The sequence below is a fragment of the Strigops habroptila genome, chromosome 10, assembly GCF_004027225.2.
Source record: "Strigops habroptila isolate Jane chromosome 10, bStrHab1.2.pri, whole genome shotgun sequence".
NCBI classification, from domain to species: Eukaryota; Metazoa; Chordata; class Aves; order Psittaciformes; family Psittacidae; genus Strigops; species Strigops habroptila.
In genome coordinates this window covers 39832659-39845317 of record NC_046359.1, presented here as the reverse complement: position 1 = coordinate 39845317, position 12659 = coordinate 39832659, and the positions used below count along the sequence as shown (strand labels likewise).

General features: G+C 39.0%; 1 long non-coding RNA gene across 1 annotated transcript; it reads left to right on the top strand.

Annotated features, from left to right (window-relative positions):
• Window positions 1-3960: 3960 nt before the first annotated feature.
• Window positions 3961-10935, top strand: LOC115613742. Its single transcript, XR_003993494.1, has 4 exons — window positions 3961-4258; window positions 8785-8883; window positions 9738-9788; window positions 10689-10935. It is a non-coding gene; the product is annotated as an uncharacterized LOC115613742 (long non-coding RNA).
• Window positions 10936-12659: the final 1724 nt, after the last annotated feature.

Here is a 12659-nt window from a genome sequence, read left to right as displayed (position 1 = left end):
CACTGCATGTGGTCTGACAGTCTGAGTATCAGAAAACTCCTAACAGAAGTGAGAGTTTGGGCTCACTGACTCAGCTCCCTTGCTGTGGCAGACAACTGCATCACTGTTATCCTGCTTATAAATCTAATGTCCTTCATCTTATGCGAGGCAGCTTCTTGCCTTTGCAGCCCTTACTAGAAAGCTGTACCAGAAGCCCACTGCTGTGACAGTTCCAAATTTTCTCCTCATTTTCAGTCGCACTGATGGCTGTGCCGACCTCTGCTGTCTATGCTACCTAGCACAGATAAAATAATTGAGCATGTTCACTCTTGGCCTACATTATGAGAATTGATATGCACAGCCTCAGGCAAATTAGTACTAGGGCATAGTGCAATAGTTTCAGTAATTCCTTTTTCTACTTTGCCTGAAGCCTTGTGAGGATGCATTTGCCTTTTTAAGTGCTGACTGTGGTCAAATAAAATACCATGCTCATTTTTCCCCTTTGTTGCATAAATCATGGTCTCTGAGCTTGTAAGAGAAGTTCTGTTTTTCCCTTGCTGATACAGCATCACAGTCTCTGCAGCTGAATCCTCTTAAGATCATTCCTGTGCAATACTTCTATCTTCCCTGCATGGACAGGGTTCACCTGCTTCATGTGGTCACTAACTCTCATTAGAGCACTTCTATTCATTGTTACCGAAGTCATTAACGAAAGTATTAAATGCATGCTGCTCCAGACTAATGTTTTGTTTTGTTTTAGATACATGTCTAATAACCTTCCTGTCCTTCAGTTGTTTTGTTGTTTTTTGGTTTTATATGATCAGTTGTCATTTGGTTTGTTATACCCATTGAAATGCTGGTACTTAGATTCACCATATTTCTTCCTTTGGAAACATACCCAATGATTTTCTGAAAGCCAGATAATTTCCTTCTTTATACAGTATTGTGTACTGTCTAGTGTATGGCATACTTTTGGCACACCTCAGGTGTGTTTTATTCTGTTTTCCTTTTATCTTGAATGGTCCTTACTTTAACCTTACTATTTCTTCCTAGGTTCTAGTATGTTATTGAGTAACAGCCCAGGATGGGACCTGTGATTCCTCAAATCACTTTTTTCCTATTCTGAAATAAAGGGACTACCTTTGTTACTCTCTAGTCATGTAGTACCAATACAGTGGTATGAGACACTTAGCATTTTTATATGGAGATTTGTTAGCGTTCCTTGACTTGAGTGCATTTCACTCTAAGCTCTTGTTTCACTCCTGTACTAGCATTCATATTAATTACCTTTTTTTATGTGCTATTATTCAACATCAGGAGAAAATGAGCTGCTCTCAACAGCATTAAAAAGAGCTTTGTGAGTAATTTCCCAAGTATCATAATTAAAAATATATGTTTCATTAGGTTCTCAAGTACTTTGTTAACTCTAGACAAAGGGGGGATTTTCACAGTCACACATAGGATTTAGATATCGAATCTCTCTCTTTCCTCTGCCTCTCACCTTTAGAAAGTCTTCCCATGAAAGTGTATGTGATTTCTGAACTATTGTTTCTCAGGAGGTGGAGGGTAATATAAGGAACAGATACCTCTGACTCTTTTTAACACCTGCCAGCTCTGTAGCACCTCTGGCCTTTTTCTTCAGGGCTAGAGCTGTGTGAAACTTCACACGTAAAATGGAGCTGGATGACTCTAGCATCTAATCAGGTCAAAGGCTAAATTCCTCTACTGTGCAACATGTTACCCTAGGCTGAATTATAGCCCTGTAAACCGGAATGGTTAGATCCTTAACTTTGGAGTATTAACTTGTTAATTGATTTTGTGCAATAGGTAGAGAATCACCACATCACACAACTGTCAGTTTTATATCATTACTGACATCTTTTGCCCACACCTTGCAATCTGAATTGCAGGATGCGTTTCTATGCTGTGTTGCAATACCTCTTTGCTTTTCAAATTGCAGGAGAACATGTGGATGACACAAAGCATCATACACCCTTGACCGAACAGGCTGATCCACTGCTGACATGAAGCAGTGTAGCTGCCTAATTGTGTGCTCTGTGAATCTGGCCCCAAATGTGGCAGTGTTACTGGAAGTGGTAACTACTGGTCTGAACTGGAATGTGTAAGCTGGCATGCAGATTTCAGTTGTGTAAACTGGTTATGGCTATGCCTCTGCCCTGAGAGTTACAAGCACTGGTCATGCAAACTTTGGGTTCTTAGAAGAATAAGAAGATAAGGAAGCTTTGCAGATAAGTAAGCACATGAGTACAAGTTTTAAACAACCTCTGTGTAAAATTTTACTTTGTGCCAAGTGCCTGAAGTGCTAGGTGCCCATTTGTTGCATGCTTTCTAAAGTTGGACTGCTGATACTATTTTGTTTGTGACGTATTTAAAGTATTGAAACCTTTCCCTAAGATTTATGTGTCCTTCCAAAGGGCACCCAGTGAATTCTTGGCATGCTTTCATCCTGGCTACGCAGTCTGGCAAAGGCTATGGATAACTGGGTCCACACTTGGAAAATGCAGCTCTCCCCCCCTTCCCAGACAAGATTCTTAACGGCACTTTTTAGTTTGGCAGCCGATCGCTTCTATCAAGGTACAGTTGCCTTTGGCCAAGCCTCTGGGATCTCTGCAAAGCTTTTCTCAGCCACAAATAATTTCTTTATTCAGCATATCACTTGACATCTTTGGTGTTATAAATTAGCTCAGGAGGGTGGACACCCATTTCACCTCCTCACCAAGGGCTCACTTCTCATGTGTTCTGAAGTTAGTTATTTTTGCTTTAGGGGACAGTGCAGTTTTACTCTTCTACTGCGCTATCAAGAGAAAAAGTACCTTTGAGCAAAACACCTGCTTTCCTTTAGAGAGAATGATGGGGAAATGTCTTTTTAAAAGCCTTTATTTATCTACTTTCTTAATTTACAAAAAGTCCCTGATTACTCAGGTTCCCAGAGATTTGGTAAAAAAAGCATAGCAGACCAAAGCAAAAAGAAAAAGGAAAATAAAGTACTGTCTTTCTCTTGCCACACAGGAACAAAACTATGGCGATGTGCCCTCAGGTTACCTGACCTTTATTCTCTCCTGGAGTCAAAATCCTGAAGATTTTGTGGTCTCCACTAAGAAAACAATAGGCCATTTTGTGTCTGTGAGCTCCAGCCTTGGGAGTGTTTACTGGCCAACACTTGCAAGTTGGAAGCCAACTGAGACACACTGAATGTTACTCCACTTTACAGGCTTCAGTCTCCTCATCCAGAAACTTCCCCTCAAGTTGAATACAGAGATGGCTAAGTATGTTGGGAGAAGCCCAGGATATTCATGAAGGCTTTGACCTGTCATGATTTCACACTTCTTCACCATTTTCCCTTCTCTGACAAACTTGGAGAAAGGTGTCACAAAGCTTTATTATTCTTCTTAGCTATGACTTTCATAAGGGCTTAAGAGCACTAAGCATCTAAATCGTAATTAAATTCCCAATTCTCTTTATTTTTAAGAATCCCATTCTCAATTCTTCTTTTTCCACAGGTTTTAAGGTGGCAATCTGCAGACATACTGTGATTGTGCTGCATAGTGTTGCCACAGTTTCTGGGTATGTCTTATCCTTCTGTGCTTCTAGCATGAGTGACACAGGGCCAGAAGTGTTAAGTAACAGATCATCGTTCTGTGGACTAGCAGGTAAGGAGCACAAGCACCCCAAACATGTAATAAACTTGGCAACATTAAATTTGTTGTGGCCTTCAATTACACCTTTGTAGTATCAGGGCCTTAAGAGCTCAGTCACAGGCTACAGCTGTATTGTAGTGCACAAACACATAGAGGAAAAAATAGTTCTTGCTGCCTAATGGTTTAGCATTGTGTCATCTTGCTTACAGTTTATGACTGTGATCTAAAATATGCAGAGTGGTGTAGACCAATTTGTTTCTAGTCTAACTCTCTAAGACCAGGGACATGACTATAACTGTGACTCCTATGCCTACAGCTGATCCTGAGAACTTCAAGCAAAACTTCGTGTGTGTCCAGTTTTGGCCTTGGCAGGTGGCCTGTGGCCCGTGAGCCACAGCACACACCTCCAGAGCTGCCTTCACATGGCTTTCAACATCTTCCTAAAGCAGTTCCTCAATGAGGCTGGATTATCGCATCTCTTACTCTTTGCCTTCTGGGCTGTGTGCGTCCTGTGCCAGCTGAAATAAAGAAGGCAGCATCACCTTCAAATTGGATTTTTTCTCTCCAGTTCAGTTCAGATTTGGGAAAGTATCTATGAGTCATGGGAATAAGAAAATCTGGTAAGAAATTAATCTAACGGAAGGTGGGTTTGTCTTATATGTTGTTTTGCTTGATTAGTTGAGTTTGTTTTGTTTTTTCTCCTCATCACAATGTATAAATTCTAGTTAAAAGTGCCTGGTCCCAGTATACACAAGATTCAGGTTCTGGTCTCTGGTCAGGGTGATTTGGAGCAAGGAGCGAGGCTTGGTTCTTCCTGTCATAGGTAAATATGCTAATCTGGAGACTACTGATGATTGTGTGGGCAAGTTTTCACATTAGTCTCTGTTGAAGATGCTAAACTTTGTAAAAGAATAATTATTGCATGAGCAGAAGAGGCAGATTCACAGAACTCTTTTGAATGTAGTGGTGAGAACAGAACAGGGGTTTCAGAGAGCCTGGTTCAGATCAGTGTCTTTCAAGAGAGGTAGGGGCCTCTCCTTTTCAATGCCCAAAGTGCAAAGCTTCCTCACTACCAACAGTTGGGTGAGAGCAAAGAATGAAATAAAAAAAACCCCAAAATATCTTCATTCAGAATCCTTTCTAGATACAGTGAAGAGCCAGAAAATACATTATAAATAATGGCATACTGGCATTGGAATGAAAGAGTCGTGGGAAGGACAAAAGTATTCATGACTTACTGAAAATCTTCTAGCTAAGCAGAAACGTGTTTTCAACTTGCTCAGATACCACACTACAATATAGAGTATGTATACAGTAAATTTCATGTGTAAACTGTATCTCTTAATTATGTACTTAGACACAATTTTATGGGCAGTAGAGCATACTTAGAAATATTTTCCATAATGGCAACTTTTATATGAATTAAAATGTGAAATAGTTCAAGACACAATTGCACACCGAAATGAAAAAACAACAGTAGAAGCAGAATCTCATATTTATAGTTCATATGCAATTTTACAGGTACAACAGGTTTTTCTACATTTCTTGTAGCCAAACGTGTTTTTCCCATTTGCACTCCATTGTCGTGCTAGACCAGTGTCTTGTAGTTAGTGTAACCCTTTATGAACAAATAAACTAGGCTTAACAGAGAACTGCAAAATCAGTTGTGTCTGGTGAAACTAATGTAGCTGAGGAAATACTGTATTTAAAAGGACAAGAGTCTGAGGCCTTTTATTCTGAGGAAAAATGTACTTTACAAGTAACTCCGTGGACTGCAGTGTGACTGTGAGCGGTATGAAATCTGAAAGTCTGATGAAATGTGGGGACAACAAACCCCAACAAACCAACAAGATATCCCTCCCCCCCAAACAAAACCAATCCTTTTCATTTCATTTTCTTTTTTAACTACTTGAAAATGTTATTTGAAAATTGACTCCAAGTTTCCAGTGAGCGTGTGAGGGTTGTCCAGAGGCCAGGTCTCAGAAATATTAGGGAAATCCTTTGTCTGTGCTTCTGTTGGCAGAGGGAAGCCTTTGCGTTAGGGAGGGTTCTTGAGTTTTGGATCCATTTTTGTTCAGGTAACATTTGAATTTGCTCTCCTTTCACTGGATTTGTGAGGTAAGGACTTGCCTCAGTACAGATTCATTTTGAAAAATTACTACATTCTGAAAAACAGCAATTCTCAAGAGCAAACACATAATCTCATGCATGAAACACACCTTTGGTTTTATTCATTTCTCACTGACATAAGGTGTAATTTAGTTGTCTAAAATGGAGTCATTCATGATTTACATCAGAAACAGGCCCACAGAGGTTATTTTTAACACACACACAACCAAATGACATTGAATTTTTTCACATTCACTGTTGTCGTATACATCCTCCGTGGCATTATTAAGTGGAGCTTTTCAAACTGATGAAGTATGTTACTTACTGTGGCTAAATTGTAATGAAAGAAGAGATGGCTGTTTGCCAGTGAATGGTGTGTAGCTTGTAGAAGCATGTAATTGCATAAATCACAAACATATGCAGAAGATGTTTTCTCTTTACATTTAACTGGTGTTGCCTGGAGCTATAGCTGCTTGCAACTCTATTTAATTACCATAATTATTTTAAATGTGTATATCTGGGCAATCTTTGAGCTTTATGAGAATGTTATTCATACCTTATCAGTAAAAATCTAAAGGGTCCCATTCTTTCCCCAGAGGGGCTGCAGTAACCAGGTTTCTCCAGATTTCAGGCATAGGGTGCCGAGGAAGTTTAGATCTTTATTTTGAATTACAGGTTTTTACAAAACCTGAGCCTCTGAAACTAATCAGATCTCAAAATCTCAGTAGACTCTGTAATTTCCTGGTAGGGAAATTAAGCGTTGTACATCGTTTGTGGAAAGAAAGTACCTGGAGAGGTCCTGATTAGCTGCTTTTATGTCTTAATTTGCTGACACTGTAAATGTTGTTTGGCCGAACAGATTGACAAGTGTCTAGGAAAGGTATTGACTGTCTTAAAATGGATACTTCCTATGGGAGATGTCAAAACAATCTGACAGACTAGCTGGGATTTTCCAGTTAATTTTGTCAAGCGATCAAATGTGATATAGTGGGGCATTTTTTAAAGTCTCTTTCGCACTAGTATAAACCTGATTCAAATAACTGATGCTAACGAAGGTGCCCTAGAAGTACCACAGGATAACACGGGATTTTGGTTCTTCTCTCATTTATGTCATTTTTATATTGACTTGATGCCATTCAATTTTGGTCAAGTTACTTGTGGCTCAGAACAATACAAATGAGAAAAGACATGAATCCTGATGTATAGAATGACTGGCCAATGTAGACATGCCTCAGTTTGCCCTAACTAATGTAAATTGGTGAGTATAGAATTCCTCCAGTTGAATACATTGAAAGTGGTAAGACCCTCGGGAATAAGAAATCTGATAGCTAAATAACCTTAGAAGACCAAGCACTATGAACCTTAAGCAGCTGTTACATATAACTGATGAAGAATACTTATGAGTACAGATATGGAATCCTTATACACTGAAAGAGCAAGAAAGGCAGGTTTTGTGAGAAAAGGGTAGTATAATTTATGAGTTCAACCTTTCATTTGTAGTAACATATGGGTTTGGACAAACGAGCCCTTCCTATGTTACCAAAAAACAGTTGGTCAAACACCTGAAAAGTGTGCAAAGATAGTGAAGTGGAAAGGGTTTCATGTTCCAGTAAAATAAAAAAAAGTAATGATTTGCAGTTTTAGTTTAAAGTCCAGTTCTAGAAATAAGGTAAATATCAATAAATACCCAGTGGAGAATCAGACTGAGCAGACACAGTACTTTCCCATTATTCAGTGTCAGGAAATTGGATGATAGGTTGCACCTTGTCTTTTTTGTCAGCCACTTTAGTTAACCTTGCAAGTGATGCCTCCTTAAAGAGCTTTTGTAAGTCATGAGATCGTTTTTGTTTGGTTATAATGTGACATGCCAGCTGTTGATCATATGTGCAGTTTTGTGACATGGCTTAATCTTTTCTTCCACCACCCAAGAGGCAACATACACAAAGCATTATTGTCAGAGATCAGTTACTACAATCTAAGAAAGGCAAGCCTCTGGAATGCCGGGGAACAATGCTCTTTCCACATCAGAGATGGTTTGTTTAATAACCACAAATTATTTCAGGTAATTTGGCACCAATTTAATTGCACCCACAAGAATGTCCTCAACAACAATAACAAAAAGAAGTAACAAAAGAACCACCCCTACTACCAACCCTGTCAGGATGAGCTGAAGGCAGAGTTTCCATTCATTAAATTATGATTAGCCTTGCTAATACCTTGTCTATCAAACCCGCATACCGTGCTGCAGACACACCAAAGGGAAACATATATGTGATGTTTTGAAAAGGAAGCTGATGGAAAGTGATACTTTTCCCACGCATTAGGATGACAATAAAATCCTTCAGATGAAGGTGCACACTAAACCAGTCATTAAAAATGCAGACTATGAACAGCTGACGTGAAAATTCAGCCAAGGTATTGTCAGTTAATGTCTTTCATTGAAACAAAGAGCATGAGGACAAACGCAATATTCACTTACTTTGAGGAGCAATTAATCTGGATTTGCAGTCAGATTTTCTTATGTTCTTTTTCACGTCACATATTTCCAAATCACTGTGTATGATTTCCAAATGTAACCTTTGGAGTCTTTCAGTTTGGATTGAAAGACTCCGATGGTTACATTAGCCTACCATCTCTGTGCTATCAGCATCTATACAGAGGGTGATATATGCCCTGTCAGTAGGTTACAAAGCTCTTTTCTGAATAGCAGAAGAATGTGGGAATGGGAAATCCCCCTAGTTTTGCCTATAGAAAGAATATATCTTGGTAATTTCAAATAGTGAAACCAAACACAGACTTCTGGAAGATTCGTTTTAAAAGCTGATTCTAGAGAGAGGGTGGTAAACTCTGTTCAATTCAAGTGTTTGGGTTCTCTCCAGCATGATGGAGAAACTTCCTTCTGGCCTCCATGAAATCCATTTGCCTGCAGCTGACCAAAGGTAGTGCCACAGAAATAATAGAGTTCTTTTTAAAAAAGCCTTTGCACTTCTCCTCATGAAAGCCATGTTCACTGTGGCCTTTTTTTTTTTTTTTACAGTGTGATTTCCCCCTTCCATGGAGCAGAGAAGATCCTACAGGCTGAATTTTGGTAGAAGGTCCCTGTCTAAATATAAGTAAAGAATATCAAGCAAATTGAGTAAGCGTAATTTTTTCCTGAAAATCTGGGCATCATTTTGTTTGTACCTGATGAAGGTTTCCTTAAGGTAAAAATAAAATACTGATTTCCAAGTCAGAAGGAGACCATGGTCTGTGTAATAGGTTCGTCGCTCTCAGATTACTTACTATCCATGTCTCCAGCTTTGTTTCAAGTGGCTATTTTGGCTCTAATTGTTACATGCCCCAAAAAGCACATCTCTGTATGTATTACCTTTATGTTTGAGTGTGCTGCAGGCAATTTTATCTTTTTTTTGTTTTTTTAATACTATTCTTTACCATTGTATCATTTCAATCAGGCCTATTAGTGATTAGCTACAGAAATACTGCTACAATTAAACAGAAATTCTGAAATCTCTAAATGAGAAGAATTTTGTGCTATGTACCACTTGGAACAGTTTCAGCCCGAATTTCATTTGTTTTCCAAAGGATTTCTTTGTATGGTGTCAAATTGTTGCATGATCGGTGGGAGGGAGAGAGGATAAAAATTAGATAGGTTCTGCATGTTAGTAATAATCAGATGACATCTATGAGATGAAACATTACAGTATGGATTACCTAACTTCATTCAACTTTGATGTCCACCATATTGTTATAAAGTTTGCAAAACATTTGATCATCTGTTAGGAATACATGCTAAATTCCCCATCTTAAAGCTATACCCTTACAATGAGTGGCTGTAATACTTGAAACTTGAAGTGAAAGGGGCTGGATGTGATTACAAATTGAATTGTAATGTAATCTGGGCTTTTTCAGTCAAATTTTCCAGTGAAAGTTGAGGTTGGCTAACGATTTCTTTCCTGTGCACTGCCCTAAGGATCTGTTCTGTTTCTCCAGGGCACCTTGGCAAGAGACTTGCAGCTGTTTAAACCCCCTAATTAATGCCAGGTATTTCACTTTTATTTATAAAACGTGAAAAAAAAAATAATTACCAAACCAAAGAAAAATACCAAATATTTTCCATTTGCCATTCATTACCGATGTCAGACAGCCATAAATATAGAAATGGCCAGCTGCAGGTGTAACCTAGTTCTGTTGTGTAATGCACACTCTGTTCCTATAACACTACTAAAAATGGTCTGTCTGTCTAATAAATAGCACCACCATTATACAGTAAAAGGTGAAAATTAATGCGAATGCTGCTGGTGAGTTAGCTGTATTAACAAGCCAATCATGTAGTATTAGCAGGTATAATGGGGAACAACATAAACTTTTAAGAGCTCCTGCTAAAGCTTTCAGTCCTTTCAATGTTGAGAATTTAAAATCACTGCTATCCAGTAACTTTATTTCTTTAAATTTAGGAGGAAAAACATGTAGGAATTTTTAAAATGAAGTCACTGACATCTGCATCTCAAAAAAAAAAAAAGAAAAAAAAAAGAAATTGGATCCAAGCTGCATATATCACTATTATCTCAGATGCTCTGCCAGTAAAGTTCTGTTGCTTCCATCAAAGGTTCTGGCCCGTGTATGATAACCTTTGATAGCTAACTGATCGAGAGCTGATAACCTCTTACTGATAGCTAAACCTTTCCCACATCCAGAGCAAGACCAGAGTGCAATCTAAAATGGCAGTGAATAAAGGGACACAATAAACAAACAAAAGACTAATTGATTTCTTCTACTTAGGCACAGAGCTGTCTGACCAACAGCTCATCTGGCCTGATGTCCTCTCACTGATGTTGTGTGGTAATTTGGGACGACTTTAACACCAGACCATTTAACTTATGTTTCCTTCCAGATTGTGTCAGCAGTTGAGTTTCTGAAATAGGTTTTTCTTGACCATTATAGGTAATAACCGGCAATGGATCTATTATCTCCAAATTGTTTCAAGTCCATCACTGAATCCACTCTGGTCTCCACAGCAACTAAAGTCAGCGAGTACCACAATTTAATTGCACGCTGTGTGAAATGCAACATGCTGAGAGCCGCAGCCTTTGCTGGGATGGTCCTTAGGTCCTGCTTGTATGTCCTCAAAGAGTTACTGTTTTGTGTAGTCCTAGAACAGCTTCCTCTCTAGCCTGCATGTCTGGTGTGAGAATCACATGCAGGCTGGCCCAAGGTGGTAAGTAAGATGATGGGAATCTGCCTGATTAGTATCATATCTTGTGAGATGAGTCAAATGTACTAATTCCCCCTCTCTGTCTTCCTCCCATTCTTTCATTTTATTCTTGGCTGCAGAAAAATCACTAAAGAGAAATGTACCTTGAAAGACAGATTGTTATGCTTGGCAAAGCTTTATGCTGTTGCTGTGCCTCAACAGCATATTTGATCTGAACTTATTTATATGAGATAAGTAGATGAAAAAAAACCTAATTGAAATATTTCTAGTTCTTGTATCAGTTAGTAACACGTATCAGAGGGAAAAAATATTAAAAGACAAATATCTATCAACTAGAAAAGCAAGTCTGATCTCAAACCTAGTCCTACGAGTTCCTGTGGAGAGCTTCACAATGATGTTACATTCCTAACCTGCCTAAACAAGAGGATATGGAAGAACTGATAATCACTTTATTCTGTCCTATACTTCTGAAATTACTTCAGTGAAAATTTTCTATTTCCCAAAGTCAAGTGCCTATGAGTTTGTGTTATAATTGCATATTTAATTGCAGTCTATCAAGTACTGCAATTAAATGCATGTTGTGGTGAAGAGGGGAAGGAGGAGGGAATTGAATTATTACATATTTGTAAACTAATGTTAAATTCTGATCTCAGTCAAGTAAATGTCAAAGCTGGGAGTTCAGTGGAGTTGAATAAACCCTAAATATGTTTTTTTTTTCTCATTTCCACTTGTGACCAAGAAGTGAACAGTCAAGTTTAAAAACTTCTTGTCTCTGGTATCTCTGCAGCTTTGAAATGCCTTGGTTTGGTTGGGAGTGCTGCTACCCAAGACCTAGCAGCTCTTTCCATGTGTGGGGCCAAAAGACATGGCTGCATGTCGGAAATAGGGACCCAGCAGGTTAGTCATCTTCTTCGCCCCACGTGCATGTTCATGTGGGGTTTGATTTTTACAGGCTTTAAACAAACGGAGGGGGGGACGGTGGTATTTTTCATGCCAAGCACAGCAGCATAGCACCTGCTAGGGAAGGCAATGTAATGCAGAGCAGAATTTGCTGTCTGTGGGTTTAACAGTTAGTTTGGGAAATGGCTGTGATTTTACAAGCCAGCTCTACTAAACCAGACAAAACTGCCCTTGGTGGTCTCTGCTTTGAGTAGCATTTTAATGCTATTGGATTTCCATGGTTACTTTTATCATGCTCCGCCATTGAAACCCAGCTGAAGTGCTTCAAGGAGGTATCATCTGGGAAAGAAAGGGCGGGTCCCACAAGGAAACAGGCTTGGAAGTGCCCCAGAGGGGCAAGAACCTGTAGAAACTATGACTATTTGTGTTATCTTCTCTGATGCCTGAGGTGAACTAGAAGTCTTTCAAGAAAGCAGGTTGCAGAGAAGTGGCTTGTCACTTTTGCAGTGCTAATACTACCCTAAGTTAAAACATTGGATCCCATCCCTGCTCAAAACACAAGTATCTGTGAAATGTTGTGAAGGTGAATGACGCAGAGCCAAAATAGCTTGGCATTGTGAAAAAGGGAGATTGAAAGCATATCAAAGATGCTTTAGTGATTTTATGCCTTCTCTTGTATTCTGGAGTTTGTAGCAGTCACAGAAACAATTTACTGTTCTATTAGGAGGAAAATAGCTATAAATCACAGCGAAGTTAATTCATAATTTCTATGAAGTGTGCTTTAGAGTTATCACTGTCCT